A 7,743-nucleotide genomic window follows, 5' to 3' on the forward strand; every position below is an offset into this window, starting at 1 on the left:
TCTCTGGACTGATTCTCTAATTTTATATATTTTCTCTCCTGATCTCCATCCATTTGGCTTTTTTCCTCTAGTTTCTCAAAAATTTTAATCAAATTTGTCTTCCAGCTTTTCTATTAATCTTTCTTTTCCATTTTCTGCTATTATATTTTTTATTTCTAAGAGTTCTTATTTATTTCCTAACTTTTCCTTTTTATAGTATCCTATTCTTGTTTCATGGTTGTAGTAGCATCTCTAATTTCTCTTGAGGCTTTTAATAATGTTTTCCTCTATGCATAATCTATTTCCTATAACTTGTTTGCTGGTTGGTTGGATGGTTGATCTGTTTTACATTGGATGTTTGCCTCTCATCGATGATCATATGGCTAATGATCCTTAATTGTGTACTTATATATAAAAGTGTGCCATTGCAAAGCTTATTAGAAACTCAATGAATGATTTTGTTCTGTTTGGTTTTGGTATCTAATTTTCATAATAGATACTTTAATGGCAATATTTGTGGTTCCTTTGTTTGTTTGTTTGTTTTGTTTTGCTTTGCTTTTTGAGACAGTCTCACTCTGTCACCCAGGCTGGAGTGCAGTGGTGCTCACTGCAACCTCCATCTCCTGGGTTCAAGTGATTCTCCTGCCTCAGCCTCTTGAGTAGCTGAAATTATAGGTGTCTGCCATTATGCCCGGCTAATTTTTGTATATTTAGTAGAGACAGGGTTTTGCCATGGTGGCCAGGCTGGTCTCAAACTCCTTACCGCAAGTAATCTGCTGGCCTCGGCCTCCCAAAATGCTGGAATTACAGGCATGAGCCACTGCACCTGGCCGATATTTGTTAATTTTTAAGAGTGAGAGATTTAAATGCTGATTAAGCACGTGAATGGGGCTTACCAATTGTGACATTGACAGTAAGGTGATTTGACTGGGCCATTTAGTGGAGAAATGCCAGTGTCAGTTTTTTTAGGCTCTTTTCTGCTTCTCTACTAATCTCCTGCTGGGAATTCTGAGAGCTAAGTGGAGAATGAAGCCTGGGGGCTAAATAGTTTCTCAGCAACCAATATACGTGCTTCAGCTAATCCTCCCATTTTCTTACTAAGTTTATCTTCAGTGATGCTTGGAATCCCCAGGTTCAGAGAGCCTCTGTTTCACCCTTGCTATAGAAAGCCATTAAGTCTTTTTTTTCAGGATTGGGGGTAGTATAGTATGATAGGTATAGAGTGATGCCTGGCTGCATGAAAAGGAGAAGGAATAGAGTATCTAAGGATTGGATTCTTAAACACTATTTCAACCAAACCTCCTTATTTTAATTCCTCCACATTTCTCCCTATTTCTAGATGTTTATGGTGCCACTAGATTCTGAGCTCTTATTTATTTTGTGATTTTAATTGGGTTGGTCCTTTGTTTTCCCCACTTCCAGCTTTAATTCAGTTTTCTTTAGACTGCTTACTCATTTCCAGCTCATCCAGCTGCCTTCTATCTTCTAAATTGTTGTGTCCTCTATTTCATTCTCCTCTTATTTATTGGTTTATGACTTTAAAAAAAAACTGTTGCTATAGTTGCTGTCGCTTAAGTGGGGTTTGGGGAGCAAATAACTAAAAATATTTGTATTCAATCCACTATTTTTACCCAAAAGTCAATGGTGTGCTTTTATAAATTATATTTTATTTTAATTTGTAATGTTTAAAAATGCTATTGGCCAGGCGCGGTGGCTCACGCCTGTAAATCCCAGCACTTTGGGAGGCCGAGGCAGGTGGATCACCTGAGGTCAGGAGTTCGAGACCATCCTGGCCAACATAGGGAAAACTCATCTCTACTAAAAATACAAAAATTAGCCAGGTGTGGTGGTGGTGGGCACCTGTAATCCCAGCTATTCAGGAGGCTGAGGCAGGAGAATCACTTGAACCTGGGAGGCGGAGGTTGCAGTGAGCCAAGATCGCACCACTGCACTCAAGCCTAGGTGACAGAGCGGGACTCTGTCTCAAAATAAATTAAATTAAATTTAAATTTAAAATGCTATTAACATTGTTTTTTATTTTTAACCAGAAAGTGTTAATTTGGCAAATTATATTAACTGATTTTCTCATTTTAAATCCAACTTGCATTCCTAGGATAAACCCAACTTAGTCACAGAGTATTGACATTTTTACATATTTCTGGACTTGCTGTGCCAGTGTTCCATCTAAGATTTCCACATCTATGTTTCTAAGTGAGATTGGCTTTCCTAATTCTGTACGCTTCAGGTTTTACAATCAAGTTATGCTGGCCTCATAAAATGAATGGGGAAATACTCCTTTTCTTTTCTTTTTTTTTTTAAAGCATTATTTATACAAATGCATTTTATTGTTTTAAACAGAACAAAAGAAGAGGCAGAAAATATTTGCATACAACAAATCCTAGCTTATAAATGTAGTTTTTTAGTGGTGCTGTCTCTAATCACCATTCAGATATTTTTTTTTTTTTTTTTTTTAATTTGCTTCACTGTGTCTTGAGCACTGATATTGGAGAAGAGCACATCTGGCATAAAGTGTATACCAGTGTCTCAAACCACTGGAAGAACCGGGAGAGCAAACATGATTTTTCTTAGGGGAAATACTCGTTTTCATCTTCTCTGGGAAAATTTGTGTGAACTGAAATTTTTGTTATTATTATTAATTATTTCCCATGAATGTTTGGTAGAACTTGTGGGTAAACTATCTGGGACTGGGACTTTCACTCTTGACCAAGATGGAGTGACAGGGACTATATTGATCTTTCCACCTGAAACAACTAAACAATCAGGCAGAAAATATAAATCGATACTTTCTAAAACATTAGACATTGAGGAATGTACAGTGTTTCTTGAGATATGATAAATAAACAATGTGAGCCCTGTGATCGCCCCACCTTGTGGCCTTGAGAGAAATTTCAGACTATGACTGCAAGACAGGAGGCGGGAAAAGTCACATTTTTGTGTTTCTTTCTTTCTCCTTTCTTGATCTCATATTTGAATTGTTTTTCTCATTCCACTTTTCCCTTCTGCTATTTTAAAAGTTATGCCTTCTATTTATATATCTAATGGTATGTTTTTCAAATCTTTTTGACCAAGACACAATATATTTTACATAGTGATCAAGATATATATATTATGATATATATAATGACATAGAAATCATAATATATATGATATACATATATTGAATTATCATTGAATTCAATTATTGATTGAATCAAAAGTTCTATGAGACAGTAGTTGCTTTTACTGAAAGCAATGTCTTCTTGTCTATTTCATCTTACTCTATCCTGTTTATCACTTTCTAAAATGATTTCTTGACTGTGATGGAAAGACTCTAGGAATCTTTCCCCTTATCCCTGCCTCCTGTTACTCATGCATTTGAGATCTCCTTCCCTTGAGTGTAGGTAGGACCTGTGACTTGCTGTTAACCAACAGAATACAGGTGGCAAAGGTGATGGAATGTAATGTCTGTGATTACATTGCATAAGATTATAATCTATCTTGCTAGAAGTCCCTCTCCCTTGCTGACTTTGATGATGCAAGTGACCGTGTTAGGGAGGCACACATGACAAGAAACTGAGGACACTCCCAGCCAACATCTGGCAAGAAACTGAGACCCTGGGTCTTACAACCTATAATGACTTGCAGGCTGCCAACAACCACATGAGCATAGAAACATATCCTTCCCCAGCCAGGTGCAGTGGCTCATGCCTGTAATCCCAGCACTTTGGGAGGCCAAGGGAGGCAGATCACAAGGTCAGGACATCAAGACCATCCTGGCTAACACAGTGAAACCCAGTCTCTACTAAAAATACAAAACATAAGCCAGGCACAGTGGTGGGCGCCTGTAGTCCCAGCTACTCGGGAGGCTGAGGTAGAAGAATGGCATGAACCTGGGAGGTGGAGCTTTCAGTGAGCAGAGACCATGCCACTGCACTCCAGCCTGGGTGACAGAGTGAGACTCCGTCTCAAAAAAAAAAAAGAAAAAAAGAAACATATCCTTCCCCAGTTGAGCCTCAGATGAGATTGCAGCCCTCAACAGCACCTGATTACAGTCTTGTGAGACCCTAAAATAGAAGACTTGGCTAACTGGGTGACTCCTGACCCACAGAAACTGTGAAATAATAAATATGTGTTATTTTAAGTTGCTACACTTGTGAAAATTTGGAATAATACAATGATTCTTTAATTGGTTATCACTCCCCATTTGGTCTTTTTTTAAAAAAAAAAAAAAAACTCTCTTTATGGGTATGTTAAATACTTTAGCACACATAATTAACTTGCCATTGTTTAAAGTTAATGACTTGAAATGGGCTTCTAATATGTCTGAGTAAGTTTCTAATGTACCTAACCTCCCACAGGTAACAACTGTAAACTCTCAATAAAATACAAAACAAATTACTTGAAGCAACTGTTCACAGAACAAAAGCAGGCAGATTCGGAAAGGAAGCTGACACTTGAAAGGAGGTAGCATGGGGTAAGTCTGCCACTTTTTTCAGCTTTTAGTCTCAGAGCAGGCCACAGTTGGCACCATATAAGACAGCTAAAACTCACAAAAAACCTTCAGTCTTTATGGCCTAAAAAACAAAGGGCAGAGTTTGAAACCACCACAGACATTGCAAATTGAGGGGGGAATCCCAAAAAGAGTCAGAGAAATGGAAGCACAATTTCTATGTATAAACTTTGACTAAATCTCTGGCTGACCCCTGAATCTCATAAACACAGAGCAGACCTCATGCAGTCCAGCTAAGAATAAAAGACCTGAACTAAGGTTTGAGCTGCTACCCAAGAGACAGAGTTTGCAGTTGCAGTCCAACCAAATTAACTGTAGGCCAAAAATGTCAGCGTTCTTTGAGGAAATGTGAGAGAATTGAAAGTCTCCATAACATGGCTTTCATAATATCTAAGTTACAATCCAAAATTACTCAGTATACAAAGAAAGAGAAAAAGGTGACCCATTCTCAAGAGAAAAACAACCAAGATCAACCTCAAGATGACTCAAAGGTTAGAATTAGGAAACTAGGATTTTAAAATAGCTATTATAACTTTGCTGTTTGACATAAATAAAAACGTGTTCACAGTGAATTTCAGCAGAGAAACAAACTATTTTAAAAACAGGCCAGAGAGGTGGTTCATGCCTGCAATCCCAGCACTTTGGGAGGCTGAGGTCAAGAGTTCAAGACCAGCCTCCCAACATAGCGAAACCTCATCTCTACTAAAAATACAAAGATTAGCTGGGCATGGTGGCTTGCTCCTATAATCCCAGCTACTCAGGAGACTGAGGCAGAAGAATCACTTGAACCTAGGAGGCGGAGTTTGCAGTGAGCCCAGATGGTGCCACTGCACTCCAGCCTGGGCAACAAGAGTGAAACTCCATCTCAAAAAAAAAAAAAAAAGAAAGAAAGAAAGAAAGTCTTTGTAGCCTGAGTTGAAAAAGGTTCTTTCAAGGTCTCTGTGTTTTTTCTACCAGGCACATCAAGTAATTTAAATCAAGTCCTTAACTAAGGATTTGGGGCCGGGTGCAGTGGCTCACACCTGTAATCCCAGCACTTTGGGAGGCTGCGGTGGGTGGATCACTTGAGGTCAGGAGTTCGAGACCAGCCTGGCAAACATGGTGAAACCCTGTCTCTACTAAAAATACAAAAATTAGCTGGGCGTGGTGGCGCATGCCTTTAGTCCCAGCTACTCGGGAGACTGAGGCAGGAGAATCACTTGAACCTGGGAGGTGGAGGTTGCAGTGAGCCAAGGCCTCACCATTGCACACCAGACTGGGTGACAGAGTAAGACTCCGTCACAAAAAAAAAAAAAAAAAAGGAGAGCCGTTCCAGCTGAGCTGCTGCTGCGAGGAAGGTACCTGTGGCCATAAAGGTAGAGATGGAGAATAGGCCTAAGGAGAAGTGAGTAACCCTGTTAACCATTAACCCCCTGTACCACACCCCCTGAGGCCATAGGCAGTGGAGGTGGGACTTCCGGGCACAGCTCCAAGGGGGATGATTCGCAGGATCGCAACAAGGAGAAGAAAGAGGCGCTGAGCAAGGTGGTAATTCGAAGATCACCTCCCACTTTGACCAAGGAGCAGCTTCAGGAACATCTTCAACCTATGCCTGAGCACGATTATTTTGAGTTTTTTTCTAATGATACTAGCCTATAACCTATGCTAGCGCATACATCAACTTTAAAAACCAAGAGGACATTATTTTGTTCAGGGATTGCTTTGATGGTTATGCATTCCTTGACAATAAAGGTCAGGAATATCCTGCTATAGTAGAATTTGCACCTTTTCAAAAACCTGCAAAAAAGAAGACTAAGAAAAGAGATACCAAAGTTGGGACTATCGATGATGATCCAGAATATAGAAAGTTTTTGGAAAGTTATGCCGCAGATAATGAGAAAATAGCATCTACTCCAAAGACACTGCTAGAGGAAACAGAAGCAAAACAGAGAATTCATAGCTAAAAAGACAACCCCACTTTTGAGCTTCCTGAAAAACAAGCAGAGAATGAGAGAAGAAAAGAGAGAAGAAGGCAAGAAATAGAAAAAGACAACGAGAAGAAAGGAGGAAATGGAAAGAAGAAGAGAAATGAAAAATGAAAGATATAGAAAAGCTAAAGAAGATAGACAGAATTTCAGAAAGCAACAAGTTAAAGGATGAATCAAAGATTAAGCTGGTCAAGAAGCCAGAAAAAGGAGATGAAAAAGAACTGGACAAAAGAGACAAAGCCAAGAAATTGGACAAAGAGAATCTGAATGATGAAAGAGCCAGAGGGCAAAGTTGTATATTGCCCAAGCATTATGATAGCGAACTTAAAGATGAAACACCAGGGCTGGGCAAGGTGACTTACGCCTGTAATCCCAGCACTTTGGAAAGAGGCCAAGGTGGACGGATCACTTAAGGTCAGAAGTTCGAGACCAGCCTGGCCAACATGGTAAAAACCCGTCTCTACTAAAAATACAAAAATTAGCCAGGCATGGTGGCGGGTGCCTGTAATCCCAGCTACTTGAGAGGCTGAGGCAAGAAAATCACTTGAACCCAGGAGGCAGAGGTTGCAGAGTGAGCCGAGATCGCACCACTGTACTACAGAGCAAGACTCCGTCATAAATAAATAAATAAATAGATAAGAAAAGCCAAAGAGACCTGAAGATGAGAGCAGCAGAGACTACAGGGAGAGGGGATGGGATTATGAACGAGAACAGGAGCGCATACTTTGAGAGAGGCTGAAGCGGCAAGAAGAGTGCTGTAGGCATAAGGAGCGCTATGAGAAAGAGAAGACTTTTAAGAGAAAAGAAGAAATGAAGAAAGAGAAAGAAGTACTTCGGGATAAAGGAAAGAAGGCTGAAAGTGCAGAATCAATAGGCAGCTAAGAAAAAACTGAAAAGAAATAAGTGGTCAAGAAAGATTGCATAAAAAACAAGGATCCAGCAACACAACTTTACCAACCAGGAGCTCGAAGCCGAAATCGACTCTCTCCCCTGATGACAGCACCAAGTCTGGAGATTCAGCAATAGAAAAAAAGCAAGAAGGTGGTATTAGCCATAGAAAAGAAGGAGGAGAGGAGTGATAAGTCCAGATGGCTTTTGGGTGTCCTGACTATCTAGGCAGCCAAGGAGCACATGTTAAGCAGTTGGGAAGTTCCTTCAGGGCAAAGGAATAGAGAGAAAGGAGATCTCTGTACTGGTGGGGTACACTGCAGAGGAGTAACTTTTATGTCAAAGCAGGAATCTGACTGGAGGTTCATAATTGAAAGTATAATTTCATTGTTTTTGCAG

At 39.9% G+C, this 7,743-nt stretch overlaps 1 pseudogene; it reads left to right on the top strand.

Annotated features, from left to right (window-relative positions):
* The first annotated feature begins 4,863 nt into the window (after window positions 1–4,863).
* Window positions 4,864–7,535, top strand: LOC100442750 (regulator of nonsense transcripts 3B-like; annotated as a pseudogene).
* Window positions 7,536–7,743: the final 208 nt, after the last annotated feature.

The sequence above is a fragment of the Pongo abelii genome, chromosome 21, assembly GCF_028885655.2.
Source record: "Pongo abelii isolate AG06213 chromosome 21, NHGRI_mPonAbe1-v2.0_pri, whole genome shotgun sequence".
Classification (NCBI taxonomy): Eukaryota; Metazoa; Chordata; class Mammalia; order Primates; family Hominidae; genus Pongo; species Pongo abelii.